Below are 15,600 nucleotides of genomic sequence, written 5' to 3' on the forward strand. Positions count from 1 at the left end.
AGAGTTCTATAATATAATTCTATTGTATTTCTGTAATGTACACATTAAGTGAGTGAGTGAGGAGAAATTGTAATGTAAGAACATGAAGAGAGAATATAAAACAAATGTATAAAAAAAGTGCTTTATTGTCACATACACCGGATAGGTGCAGCGAAATGTGTTGTTTTACAGGGTCAGCCATAGTAGTACGACGCCCCTAAGCCAAACGAGAGCATACGCAGCAGTAGTATCATCAGTGAGATGGATTATTAAATTGAGCCTGATTTGGGATCAGTATCTTCATCATGGAGCCTATTGGGCCTCATTCATCTCAGTGATCCCTGGACTAATGGTTGACTTTGCATGGGCATGTCTACATGTCTGTGACCCATGCATGTGTCTGGGAATATATGGTGGTGGTGTGAGGGAGAGTTGAAAGAGAGAGAGTGACTGAATGAATGAATGCATGAGTGTGTGTTGTGTTTTTGTACAGTACATGCTTCATGCTAGAGGACACATCCACTGGGAGAAAAGCAGTGAGGCTGAGATCAGGAGGGGGCACATGCTTGGCTATTAGCTCCTTATTTGGCAAGAAACAGAATGGGAGGAAAAATTGACAAACAAGCGGAGTGGGGATTAGAACAGGGAGGGGAGGGGACACAAGCAAAGAGAAGAATAGACAGAAAGTGAACATGGAGGAAGGGGAGAGAAAAGGACAGTGCAGAGGGAGGGATGAGGGCGGTCAGAGGACAATCGATGGGTCAGCGGTACTGAGAAGAGGGAAAGCATGAGGGAAGGGTGGAGAGAAAAGAGATGAGAGAGAGAAATGGAGGAGCGAGTAGGGATACTGATTGAGGGGAGGTACTCTGCTCACCCCCACTGGCGTACTCCATTATCAGATAGAGTGTATTCTCTGTCTCGATCACCTCAAACAGCTGCACTGTAACACACAAACACACACATAGACACCTCAGTATAGTGGCACAGACAAACAACACACACAGTTGCACAAAGTGACTTACTGTGTGTTCCTTAGAACAGGGAGACAGTATGGTACAGCAGTTTATGTTTCAGCTGCATGCAGTATTAAATGTGACCGTGTGCATTATAAGAAATGGAGGAAGTCTACTTGTGCTGGCTTTACATGAGGGACTGCACACTATTGCCTTTATAGTGCACTATGTTTGACCAGGGCCCATAGGGAATATGGTGCTATTTGGGACACAGCCTCTGGCCATTACAGGGGCAGCGCGAGGGGGTCTGGCTGTAACCCCCCTGGAAAGGAGGATCATTTTCAGCTCAGTGGGGGACTACTATCCATATGCCCTGACTCCTGCTCAGCAGCTGTATTGACAGTGAAAGGGAACATTGCGTGAGGATGGGTGTTAGGCTGATGATGTTCTGGGGTGGGGTATGCCCTGCGGCACTACACCCTGGAAGCTGGGGAGATTAGTATAGCCGAGGCACTTACCGATATTTGGGTGGTTGAGGCCTTTCATGATGCGTACCTCTCTGAAGAGCTGGAGGAAAGAGAGAGAGAAGAAGCGAGTTAAAAGAATGTTATTTCATTATTCAAGTCTTCACAGCCACACTGATATATATAGCGCATGTGAAGATAGGCATGAAAGTGGGGGATGATGAAAATTCCTGATTCCTAATATAAGAACTGAACCAGACAGGCGGATAGGAGGAGGTTAGCCCGCCTCCACCCCCGTCACTCATTTATTCATTCATAAATAAGCTCAGCTGCTTGTCGGAAAATGGACGCACCTCCCCCTCCAACACTAGCTGGCTTCCTGCTAATTAGAGAGCGGACCACTCCAGGGACAGCCTGACTAGACAGAGCGCCTCTCCCCCTGGGCAGAGCCTCTCTCCCCACAGGGCTCCCTCATCCATCATGGAGGTGCTGCTGCTTTTAGCCTCTTCTCTTTCTAGAAATGATGGGGGCGCCACATCACATAGTCGCTGCAACGGTTGTGCGGCACGGGCACTATCTGCCGCTGCTGTGTGTGATTCAACACCTTGTGGTTATGAGGTGACACACAATCGTATTTACACACTTGTTGCACACCCACAATTTGACACACACACGGCCCTCCCTCGAATACATTCATAAGCCTCCTTTCCTGGCTGTGACATCTGCTGTAAGTGGGGAACCTGGGAGCGCTGGCGGTATGTGTGCACCAGCCCAAAGAGTCCTCTCTTTGAACTGTATATGGTGAGACTGGGTGACGAGGAATCGGCTTGCTCTGACCAGGTAAAAGGGAATCAGTGAGAGACTGTGTTACAAGGCCTGGGTTTGTGGAAAGGGGAATACTTAAATAAAGACAGAAATAGAGGCAAACACAAAATTGGATTTCACAATGTATGAGTGAGAAAAAGCAAGAGAAGGAATGAAGGAGAGTAAGGGAGAAAGACAGGAAGGATAGAGAAAGAAACCCACACAATGGATGGAATGTGCTGATCGTTGTGTGAGAAGGTGGCCAGCTTCCTTAGAAGTTCGAGCCCATTCTTCCAAAACACAGAACGTCACCCAGGGAGCTGCGTCTCACCCCCTCTGTCCCTCTCTCTTTCACTCTCTCTCTGGAGCCCCCCCCACCCCTCTCTCAGCCCCCCCATGCCTCTCTCTCAGCTCCTCCCACCCCATGCCTCTCTCTCAGCCCCCGCCACCCCATGCCTCTCTCTCAGCCACCCCCACCCCATGCATCTCTCTCAGACCCGCGCACCACTTGCCTCTCTCTCAGCCCCCCCACCCCATGCCTCTCTCTCAGCCCCCCCACCCCATGCATCTCTCGCAGACCACACACCCTATGCCTCTCTCTCAGCCACCCCTATCCCATGCCTCTCTCTCAGCCCCCGCCACCCCATGCCTCTCTCTCAGCCCCCCCACCCCATGCTTCTCTCAGCCCCCCCACCCCATGCCTCTCTCAGCCCCCCCACCCCATGCCTCTCTCTCAGCCCCCCTCCACCCCATGCTCTCGCTCAGCCCCCCCACCCCATGCTCTCTCTCAGCCCCCCACCCCATGCTCTCTCTCAGCCACCCCGACCCCATGCCCCTCTCCCAGCCCCCCCACCTCATGCCTCTCTCTCAGCCCCCCCCACCCCATGCCTTTCTCTCAGCCACCTCCACCCCATGCCTCTCTCTCAGCCACCTCCACCTCATGCCTCTCTCTCAGCCACCCCCACCCCATGCCTCTCTCTCAGCCCCCCTATGCTCTACCCCATGATTCTGGCCTTCTGCGGCAGCTTTCAAACAAGATATCTGTACACGGAAGTGGCAAGAGTAAAGTTGTTAGGATGATATATATATATTGGATTGCCTTGAGGACAGAGGGAAACAGAGAGAAGGAAACTGAGAATGATTCAAATGTGTATGTCTCAGGGACTGTGCAAGCAAATTACTAATTTCTCAAATAAACAGAATGGAGCCGGGCTGGTTGGTGTGCAGTGCCCTTGTAAGGTGGGTTCAATGATTTAAATTACACACACTTACATTTTACCCATTTAGCAGACGCTCTTATCCAGAGTGACTTACAGTAGTGAATGCATACATTTCAGGGAAAAGACACACACACACAACACACACACACACACACACACAGTTTTTGGCCCGTTGGAGCACATTAGCATACCTACTGAGGTGAAGCGCTTTCAAAATAGCCAGTGTTTCTCAGTTCAGACCCCAAAAATATCTATAAATAATACAAGGAAAAATATCTAGGGATCTGGTCAAGGGGATAAGTCAAAAATATGAACACAGATGATGATTATGTTTTGCTTTTGCTTGTTTGTGGTGTTACTTACAAGGGGAAAGTTCTACCAAGCATGACTGTCTACTTCCTGGTAGTGATGTAATAATACATGGAGGATGTCATAATAATTAGTGTTGCCTAAGGCGATGGATGACCCAACCTGTAGCATGGACAGACTCCATATAGCGCCTGTCATTGGAACAAAAGCCACACTCTCCCTTTCGCGCTGTTGCACTTTAAAATGACCTACCTAGACCAGTATGGAGACATGCTTACAGAAAAACAGAGTATGTGATGCAACACAAGATATTGATCGGTGTGTCATAGCGCCACATGTTGTTGAAGCAGGAGGTGTCCACAGTCCTATTTTTATTCACCAAGTACAACTTCAAGAAGAGGGCTAGTTTACTGTTGTTGTACTAATGTCTTGTGCATTTGTATCCATAACACCTGCACTGAATGCACATATTTATCATGACCCAACAAATATACTGTGGACTATAAGCTAGTGATATATGACTGTAGGGTATAGGCTAGTGATATATGACTGTAGGGTATAGGCTAGTGATACATGACTGTAGGATATAGGCTAGTGATATATGACTGTAGGGTATAGGCTAGTGATATATGACTGTAGGGTATAGGCTAGTGATACATGACTGTAGGGTATAGGCTAGTGATACATGACTGTAGGGTATAGGCTAGTGATACATGACTGTAGGGTATAGGCTAGTGATACATGACTGTAGGGTATAGGCTAGTGATATATGACTGTAGGGTATAGGCTAGTGATACATGACTGTAGGGTATAGGCTAGTGATACATGACTGTAGGGTATAGGCTAGTGATACATGACTGTAGGGTATAGGCTAGTGATACATGACTGCAGGGTATAGGCTAGTGATACCTGATTGTAGGATATAGGCTAGTGATATATGACTGTAGGGTATAGGCTAGTGATATATGACTGTAGGGTATAGGCTAGTGATACATGACTGTAGGGTATAGGCTAGTGATACATGACTGTAGGGTATAGGCTAGTGATACATGACTGTAGGGTATAGGCTAGTGATACATGACTGTAGGGTATAGGCTAGTGATACATGACTGTAGGGTATAGGCTAGTGATATATGACTGTAGGGTATAGGCTAGTGATACATGACTGTAGGGTATAGGCTAGTGATATATGACTGTAGGGTATAGGCTAGTGATATATGACTGTAGGGTATAGGCTAGTGATATATGACTGTAGGGTATAGGCTAGTGATACATGACTGTAGGGTATAGGCTAGTGATACATGACTGTAGGGTATAGGCTAGTGATATATGACTGTAGGGTATAGGCTAGTGATATATGACTGTAGGGTATAGGCTAGTGATACATGACTGTAGGGTATAGGCTAGTGATACATGACTGTAGGGTATAGGCTAGTGATATATGACTGTAGGGTATAGGCTAGTGATACATGACTGTAGGGTATAGGCTAGTGATACATGACTGTAGGATATAGGCTAGTGATACATGACTGTAGGGTATAGGCTAGTGATACATGACTGTAGGGTATAGGCTAGTGATACATGACTGTAGGGTATAGGCTAGTGATACATGACTGTAGGGTATAGGCTAGTGATACATGACTGTAGGGTATAGGCTAGTGATACATGACTGTAGGGTATAGGCTAGTGATACATGACTGTAGGGTATAGGCTAGTGATATATGACTGTAGGGTATAGGCTAGTGATATATGACTGTAGGGTATAGGCTAGTGATATATGACTGTAGGGTATAGGCTAGTGATATATGACTGTAGGGTATAGGCTAGTGATACATGACTGTAGGGTATAGGCTAGTGATATATGACTGTAGGGTATAGGCTAGTGATATATGACTGTAGGGTATAGGCTAGTGATATATGACTGTAGGGTATAGGCTAGTGATATATGACTGTAGGGTATAGGCTAGTGATACATGACTGTAGGATATAAACTACTGAGATTAAACACTGTACAGAGAAACCTAGTTCTTGAAAAACAATTTAAAGGAAGAAAATCGGACTCACTGCTTCCCTTGTTATACATTTTTCCAATGCCGAAGTGCAGGGCAGCTGGACGCAACCATAAATCTGATGGTGTACATGTGTCCTGTCCCGTACAGACACACTGAGAGAATCAGCCTCCGTGAAGCAGACATGTTACATAGTAATGCGGCTAATGTGGACCAGGGCTACTGTGAGTGCCACATAAGAGTACACAAGTATACATTCAGTGTCCACAAACACACAACAATGACATGTTGCAGCTCCATGTGTGAACATACAATCCAAATCAAACACACATCCCTTGAGAATGTCTGTAATTGAATTGAGGAGAGCAGAGCGCATCAGCTGTTCACCTGAGCTCTAAAGAAAAATAATCAGATAAGCCCGTCTCTCCTCTCCCGCCACCTCCTTAATCTTTTTCTCTTCCGTCATATCCCCCTCCCTTCTTTCTACCACTTTCTCCCTCTCTCACACGCCCATAAATGACTTCCTGGTCCATTCCCTTGGCAATGACCCAATGTCACTGTTGCCATGCCAACCCATGTACTAAAGCCAGACTCTCTAGTCCTAGTCTCATCCCCAGGCCAGTCTCTTCCCAGGGGAGCTTCTCCACCCCACCCCTGCCCAACAATGCCCTGTATTGCCTGCCACCCTCAGCACATGACTGGCCAAGGGAACGGACAGCCCATCCACAGTATGCATCTGTCTAATGCAGTCCTCCCTCCCTCCTCCACCCTCTCTCCCCGTCTCATCCCTGAACATCACCCCGGAAGCCAATCTCGCTCTGAAGCAGAAAGCACAGAGAGAGCACAAAAGGGCAGAATTAATCAACCTCTGGTTTTTCTCCTCTGTTTTGCATGGGGATTTGCACAAAGCAGCTTACTAAGTTGCCTCTCTCTCTCGTACTCTCTGTGTGTCATTGTGGGTCGAGGTTACCGTTGGGTCAGTCAGCGGTGGACACAGGCGGTTGTTTAACACAAGGCAGTGTTTTTGTCTGTGTGCCTCACTCGGACCAGTTCATCCAGGCCTTGTGTCCGAGCTCTGGCCTGAACAATCCCACGCATAGTTGCACACACACACAGGAAAAATATGCCTGCATAGGACACACACATATACACTCGCTTTACCCACACACAGACATTTCACACAACCACATTACGCACGCACAGTCACACACAAGCACACCCCTCATCCCCCTGACCACACTGTCACGTGACCAGAGAGAGAAACAACGAGAGAGAGAGAACGATAGAGGTAAACGGAACACTCAGGCTCCCCTCTCAAACGACTCAGCAGAGCCACTGAATAACCTGCTCTGTCTCTGAAAGAGACGTCTATCCACGCCAACGGCCAAGCAAGCCATCGCCCATGAATGACTGCTCACTCCCTCCCTGCATAACGATAACATCTGATGCAAGTGCCACCACCAACACTGCTCCTAACCCCCCCCACCCCCCAACCTAACCAACAGAATACCCCTCCCTCCCTGCCCTAACCCTCTCTCCCCATACACCCCAACCCCATCCCCCCTTCACGTCCCTGTAGGACCCAGGTTGCTCCTCTGGGAAGGGGGGTGTGATTATGCAGAAGGGAGCCCTTTCATGTTGGACATGGTGGATCAGGGCGTTTCAAGGCACCGGCTGTTGTCAACATGGCCCCTCAACAGAGACCTTGGTGATGAGGGGCAGACCTGGAGCTTCCTCGTTACAAGCCGATCTAAAACTAGTGCTGAGTTCTACCACGGGGGGCAGACAGATGGCCCCAGCAGGGGCAGCCTCAGGGGCCAGGGCTCAGGTGAGGCATCCCCAGGGGCCAGGACTACAGGTGCTTCCACCCGGATTGAGTTTGCCCAGTGTAGCACCCAAATGCATGAGGGTAGATCGGGTTCAAAGTTCAAACACACACTGGTGACTGTTTGTGGCCAAATTGGTATAGCATAATTCCAGCCTCAGCTACAATATACCTTCAAGTGTTCGAATGATTCATGGACAGTAATAATAAACAATAGTTTATTTCAGGAATTCACCTCATGTTTGTTTGACCATAGTTTAGGATTGAATGTCCTATCATGTAACTGTTAACACTGAGAAGCTGACTGAGTCAAATCTAAACACAGAGCATGAGGTAGTACAACCTTTACTGTTTGGCAAGAAGCAATAAAGCACATCCAAGTCACATGCCTATCCATAACTACAGCAACTGGCTTAAATTGTTTCCTGTAAAGGGTAGCAACAACAGTCATTAGATCCCAAAGAGAGAAGACAAAACAGTCCATGTCTGCCTCCCAAAATGGCACCCTATTCCCATAGGACTCTGGTCAAAAGTAGTGTACTATATACGGAATAGAGTTCTGGTCTAAAGTAGTGTATTATATAGGGAATAGAGCTCTGGTCTAAAGCAGTTTACTATATAGGGAATAGGGCTCTGGTCTAAAGTAGTGTGCTAAACTCATTTTTCAGGACCCTGTCTTTCAAATATAATTCATAAAAATCCAAATAACTTCACAGATCTTCATTGTAAAGGGTTTAAACACTGTTTCCCATGCTTGTTCAATGAAGCATAAACAATTAATGAACATGCAGCTGTGGAATGGTCGTTAAGACACTAACAGCTTACAGACAGTAGGCAATTAAGGTCACAGTTATGAAAACGTAGGACACTAAAGAGGCCTTTCTACTGACTCTGAAAAACACCAAAAGAAAGATTACATTTACATTACATTTAAGTCATTTAGCAGACGCTCTTATCCAGAGCGACTTACAAATTGGTGCATTCACCTTATGATATCAAGTGGAACAACCACTTTACAATAGTACATCTATATCTTTTTTTTTGGGGGGGTTAGAAGGATTACTATATCCTATCCCAGGTATTCCTTAAAGAGGTGGGGTTTCAGGTGTCTACGGAAGGTGGTGATTGACTCCGCTGTCCTGGCGTCGTGAGGGAGCTTGTTCCACCATTGGGGTGCCAGAGCAGCGAACAGTTTTGACTGGGCTGAGCGGGAACTGTGCTTCCTCAGAGGTAGGGGGGCCAGCAGGACAGAGGTGGATGAACGCAGTGCCCTTGTTTGGGTGTAGGGCCTGATCAGAGCCTGAAGGTACGGAGGTGCCGTTCCCTTCACAGGTCCGTAGGCAAGCACCATGGTCTTGTAGCGGATGCGAGCTTCAACTGGAAGCCAGTGGAGAGAGCGGAGGAGCGGGGTGACGTGAGAGAACTTGGGAAAGTTGAACACCAGACGGACTGCGGCGTTCTGGATGAGTTGTAGGGGTTTAATGGCACAGGCAGGGAGCCCAGCCAACAGCGAGTTGCAGTAATCCAGACGGGAGATGACAAGTGCCTGGATTAGGACCTGCGCCGCTTCCTGTGTGAGGCAGGGTCGTACTCTGCGAATGTTGTAGAGCATGAACCTACAGGATCGGGTCACCACCTTGATGTTAGTGGAGAACGACAGGGTGTTGTCCAGGATCACGCCAAGGTTCTTAGCACTCTGGGAGGAGGACACAAGGGAGTTGTCAACCGTGATGGCGAGATCATGGAACGGGCAGTCCTTCCCCGGGAGGAAGAGCAGCTCCGTCTTGCCGAGGTTCAGCTTGAGGTGGTGATCCGTCATCCACACTGATATGTCTGACAGACATGCAGAGATGCGATTCGCCGCCTGGTTATCAGAAGGGGGAAAGGAGAAGATTAATTGTGTGTCGTCTGCATAGCAATGATAGGAGAGACCATGTGAGGATATGACAGAGCCAAGTGACTTGGTGTATAGCGAGAATAGGAGAGGGCCTAGAACAGAGCCCTGGGGGACACCAGTGGTGAGAGCGCATGGTGCGGAGACAGATTCTCGCCACGCCACCTGGTAGGAGCGACCTGTCAGGTAGGACGCAATCCAAGCGTGGGCCGCGCCGGAGATGCCCAACCCGGAGATGGTTGGGTCCCAGGGTCCCTGCTCATCTGCGTGAACAAGCCTTAGGCATGCTGCAAAGAGGCATGAGGACTGCAGATGTGGCCAGGGCAATAAATTGCAATGTCCGATGCTGTGAGACGCCTAAGACAGCACTACAGGGAGACAGGACGGACAGCTGATCGTCCTCGCAGTGGCAGACCACGTGTAACAACACCTGCACAGGATCGGTACATCTGAACATCACACCTGCGGGACAGTTACACGATGAGTTACACCAGGAACGCACAATCCCTCCATCAGTGCTCAGACTGTCCGCAATAGGCTGAGAGAGGCTGGACTGAAGGCTTGTAGGCCTGTTGTAAGGCAGGTCCTCACCAGACATCACTGGCAACAACGTTGCCTATTGGCACAAACCCACCGTCGCTGTACCAGACAGGACTGGCAAAAAGTGCTCTTCACTGAGTCGCGGTTTTGTCTCACCAGGGGTGATGATCGGATTGGCATTTATCGTCGAAGGAATGAGCATTACACCGAGGTCTGTACTCTGGAGCGGGATCGATTTGGAGGTGGAGGGTCCGTCATGGTCTGGGGCAGTGTGTCACAGCATCATCGGACTGAGCTTGTTGTCATTGCAGGCAATCTCAACGCTGTGTGTTACAGGGAAGACATCCTCCTCCCTCATCTGGTATCCTTCCTGCAGGCTCATCCTGACATGACCCTCCAACATGACAATGCCACCAGCCATACTGCTCGTTCTGTGCGTGATTTCCTGCAAGACAGGAATGTCAGTGTTCTGCCATGGCCATCCTCCTCCCTCATGTGGCACCCTTTCTGCAGGCTCATCCTGACATGACCCTCCAACATGACAATGCCACCAGCCATACTGCTCATCTGTGCGTGATTTCCTGCAAGACAGGAATGTCAGTGTTCTGTCATGGCCAGCCTGGATCTCAATCCCATTGAGCATGTCTGGGACCTGTCGGATCGGAGGGTGAGGGCTTGGGCCATTCTCCCCATAAATGTCCGGGAACTTGCAGGTGCCTTGGTGGAAGAGTGGGGTAACATCTCACAGCAAGAAATGGCAAATCTGGTGCAGTCCATGAGGAGGAGATGCACTGCAGTACTTAATGCAGCTGGTGGCCACACCAGATACTGACTGTTACTTTTGATTTTGACCCCCCCTATGTTCAGGGACACATTATTCCATTTCTGTTAGTCACATGTCTGTGGAACTTGTTCAGTTTATGTCTCAGTTGTTGAATCTTGTTATGTTCATACACATATTTACACGTTAAGTTTGCTGAAAATAAACGCAGTTGTCACGGTTGTCGTTGGTGGAAATGGAAGACCAAAACGCAGCAGGTACGTGAATGCTCATCTTGATTTTTAATTACTCTCAAAATGAACATACAAAATAACAAACACGAAAAACGAACGAACGACAATAACAGTCTGACTAGGCACACGGCTAAGCACAGAACAATCACCCACAAATCACACACACAAACACACCCTAATATATGGGACTCTCAATCAAAGGCAGATAGACAACACCTGCCTTCAACTGAGAGTCCCAACCCCAATTAACCAAACATAGAAACACACACACCAGACTAACCATAGAATACAAACACATAGACCATCAACCAAAAACCGGAAATACTAAATCAAACACCCTTTACACAAACACACCACCCCGAACCACATAAAACAAATACCCTCTGCCACGTCCTGACCAAACTACAAAAACAATGAACCTTATACTGGCCAGGACGTGACAGTACTCCCCTTAAAGGTGCTACCCCAGAAGCACCTTAACAAAAAATAACCCCAAGCAACACCAAAAACAATTCCCCTTTTCTAAAGGGAGGGAAGGGAGGGTGGCTGCCGTCAACTACGGCACTGTGCTACACCCCCCCTCTCCAACCCACCTATTTCTGGAGGTGGCTCCGGCTCAGGCCGTTCCAGGCTGTCGGGGCAGTCTGGCAGCTCGGGACAGTCTGGGCAGTCTGGCAGCTCGGGACAGTCTGGCAACTCGGGGCAGTCTGGCAACTCGGGACAGTCTGGGCAGTCTGGCAACTCGGGACAGTCTGGGCAGTCTGGCAACTCGGGACAGTCTGGCAACTCGGGACAGTCTGGGCAGTCTGGCAACTCGGGACAGTCTGGGCAGTCTGGCCACTCCGGCAGTTCAGGGCAGTCTGGCCACCCTGGCAGTTCAGGGCAGTCTGGCCACTCCGGCAGTTCAGGGCAGTCTGGCCACTCCGGCAGTTCAGCGCAGTCTGGCCACTCCGGCAGTTCAGCGCAGTCTGGCCACTCCGGCAGTTCAGCGCAGTCTGGCCACTCCGGCGACTGTTGACTGGCGGGCAGCTCCGACGACTGTTGACTGACGGGCAGCTCCGACGACTGTTGACTGACGGGCAGCTCCGACGACTGTTGACTGACGGGCAGCTCCGACGACTGTTGACTGACGGGCAGCTCCGACGACTGTTGACTAACGGGCAGCTCCGACGACTGTTGACTGACGGGCAGCTCCGACGACTGTTGACTGACGGGCAGCTCCGACGACTGTTGACTGACGGGCAGCTCCGACGACTGTTGACTGACGGGCAGCTCCGACGACTGTTGACTGGCGGGCAGCTCCGACGACTGTTGACTGGCGGGCAGCTCCGACGACTGTTGACTGGCGGGCAGCTCTGACGACTGTTGACTGGCGAGGCTGGGTTTACGCACTTGCAGTTTAGTGCGGGGAGCGGGAACAGGACGAGTCGGACTGGGTGGACGCACTTCCGGGTCCGCACGAGAGACAGGAGCTGGAAACCCAGGGCTATGGAGGCGCACAGCCGGTCTAGATCTTACCTCCTGCACAACCCGCCTTGGCTGGATGGAACTAGTAGCCCTGTACGAGCGGGGTCTCGTACAGGGCAGACTGGGCTGTGCAGGGGCCTGATGGTAGCCGTGCGTAGAGCGGGAGTTGGGTAGCCTGGTCCTCGGAGGCGTACCGGCGACCAGATGCGCTGCGCAGGCATCCTCCTACCAGGCTGGATGCCCGTCCTAGCACGGCACCTGCGAGGGGCTGGAATAACTCGCACCGGACTGTGCGTGCGTATGGGTGAGATAGTGCGCTCCTCAGCGAAACATAACGCTCTCCACCCCATACGCTCCTCCATATAACCACGGGTAGCTGGCTTCCGGCTCTTCCTTCGCCTAGCCAAACTACCCGTGTGCCCCCCCAAAAACAATTCTTGGGGGTGCCTCTCGTGCTTCTCCTTCAGCGCGTCCACTCTGGCCTCGTACCACCGCCTCTCTGCATTGGCTGCCTCAATTTCCCACTGCGGGCGGCGATAATCCCCAGCCTGATGCCAGGGTCCGGTCCCGTCCAGAACTTCCTCCCAAGTCCACTTCTCCCGCCAGTCCAACTCGAACTCCGTCTGCTCCTTCCTCTGCTGCTTGGTCCTTTGGTGGTGGGTGATTCTGTCACGGTTGTCGTTGGTGGAAATGGAAGACCAAAACGCAGCAGGTACGTGAATGCTCATCTTGATTTTTAATTACTCTCAAAATGAACATACAAAATAACAAACACGAAAAAGCGAACGAACGACAATAACAGTCTGACTAGGCACACGGCTAAGCACAGAACAATCACCCACAAATCACACACACAAACACACCCTAATATATGGGACTCTCAATCAAAGGCAGATAGACAACACCTGCCTTCAACTGAGAGTCCCAACCCCAATTAACCAAACATAGAAACACACACACCAGACTAACCATAGAATACAAACACATAGACCATCAACCAAAAACCCGGAAATACTAAATCAAACACCCTTTACACAAACACACCACCCCGAACCACATAAAACAAATACCCTCTGCCACGTCCTGACCAAACTACAAAAACAATTAACCTTATACTGGCCAGGACGTGACAGCAGTTGACAGTGAGAGGACGTTTCTTTTTTTGCTGAGTTTATATAGAGAATAGGGTGCCATTTGGAACGCACACATAGGCAGCAACTCAGAAACTGGATTACTGCACATATTCTGACCCCTGCATGAACAGAATGAAAACCACTCTTCCCATCATCCTTCAACAGTGTGGGAAAATATCCTGCCCCCTCTGTATTAATTCCTTTAATATCTTAATGATACACACTACCCACTGATAAACAAACAGCAGCGTCCTTATCCCTTTCTCTAGAACACACACACACACATACGGTCTGTGCTCTTTGATTCTGCCTCATCTCATGGTCGCTTGCTTTCTCAGGATCCCAGCTCCAGTGCCCTGGGCCCCCTGGAGGACCCCACCTCGGCTGTCCCCATTGTTCGTCTGTCTGGAATGCTGCTCCTGGCTGAAGGGGCCTGATAGAGGGATAACCTCCCCTCTCAAAGTAGCATCACTCTTTTGAAGGGGCCCTACACGGTGAAGGATTACCCCCCACACACACACAGACTCTCACACAGGCTCTCACAGACAGACTTATGCACACTCTTGACAATGACGAAGCTTCAGAAAATCTTGACAACATCCAGACCAGAGAGAGAGGTGGAAGATGAGGGGGATAGGGGGTACAGAGAGGCTGTAGGGTGGGTGAGGTGTGAGGGACAGAAGTGACGTGAAGGATGACAGAGACGGGGTTTAAAGTTAAAGGGCCTAGTGTGGAATAGATCAGAGGTCGGGACTGGGAATGAGTGGGAGGTAGAGTGAGGGGTGGGGAAGGAAGGAGACATAGGTGGTGGGAGGTAGTATAGGCATGGGGTTAGGCATGGGGTTAGTAAGTGGTTGGGGGATGTTTCAGATACATCAGGCAGTTGTTTTAGGATGGGTGCAAGTGTCTGTCCTGCTCAGTGTGTATCAGCGGCCTCCCGGGTGGCGCAGTGGTCTAAGGCACTGCATCGCAGTGCTAGCTGTGCCACCAGAGATTCTGGGTTAGAGCCCAGGCTCTGTCGCAGCCGGCCGCAACCGGGAGGTCCATGGGGCGACGCACAATTGGCCCAGCGTGTTTCCTCCGACACATTGGTGCGGCTGGCTTCCAGGTTGGATGTGCGTTGTGTCAAGAAGCAGTGCGGCTTGGTTGGGTTGTGTTTCGGAGGACGCATGGCTCTCGACCTTCGCCTCTCCTGAGTCCGTACGGGAGTTGCAGCAATGAGACAAGACAGTAACTACCTCCAATTGGATACCACGAAATTGGGGAGAAAAAAGGGGTAAAAAAATATAAAATAAAGTGTGTATCAGCTGCTGAAGATCCCCCATGCAGCCCCTAATGGGATTAGAGGGAGACTGAGTTTGAGGGGCGGTGGGCCAACATTGCTGCTGCAGCCCTGCTGTCCCTGTCAGATTGCAGACTGCAGCCAGATTACCCCAAGTGTTCTGCAGCAGTGCAGCTTGGTTGGTCGGGGACAGAGCCTGGGCCCTTAAATCACCTGCCACTCTCTGGGGGCCCAGCCTCCAGAGAGTACATCTGTGGTTACTCTGCAGTGCCTGAAGAGGTGATGAGAGAAGGGAGGGAGGGATAGATAGACAGAAACTGGAAATAAAGTGGGTTAGGTGACATATAGAGAGGGAGAGGGTGTGAGAGAGTGGGGTGAGAGAGGGCGGGCGAGAAAAAGACAGGGTGGGAGAGGGGAATGTTGCAATACAAAAGAGAGCAGGATAGGGAGGTGTGGGACACAGTGTAGAGAGAGAGAGAGAGTCACCTGGTGCTCTGTTCTAGTGTGTCCTGAATGGGAGGAGAATAGTGCTGACAGGACAACTGTCTGCCGTTGCGCTACTGCAGCAGTATCCATCCACCAGCGCACCTCTGCATGCAGGGATCACAAACCACCCCCGTCCCCCTCCCTTCATTCATCCCCAGTCCCCACTAGGACACCACTCAACACTAGGGGTGCATCGTTAATGGCACTTTACTCTCTATTTA

General features: G+C 50.1%; 1 pseudogene across 1 annotated transcript in view; it reads right to left on the reverse strand.

Annotated features, from left to right (window-relative positions):
- LOC106612588 (MAP/microtubule affinity-regulating kinase 4-like) overlaps nt 1-15,600 on the reverse strand; it is a 64,153-nt pseudogene that overhangs the window by 23,874 nt on the left and 24,679 nt on the right. Inside the window, exons 4-5 of the transcript XR_006771147.1 lie at nt 1,451-1,499; nt 854-919 (exon numbers count right to left, since the gene is read on the reverse strand). The product of XR_006771147.1 is annotated as an MAP/microtubule affinity-regulating kinase 4-like (transcript). The remainder of the gene's footprint in view (nt 1-853; nt 920-1,450; nt 1,500-15,600) is intronic.

This window comes from Salmo salar, chromosome ssa09 (assembly GCF_905237065.1).
Source record: "Salmo salar chromosome ssa09, Ssal_v3.1, whole genome shotgun sequence".
NCBI lineage: Eukaryota > Metazoa > Chordata > Actinopteri > Salmoniformes > Salmonidae > Salmo > Salmo salar.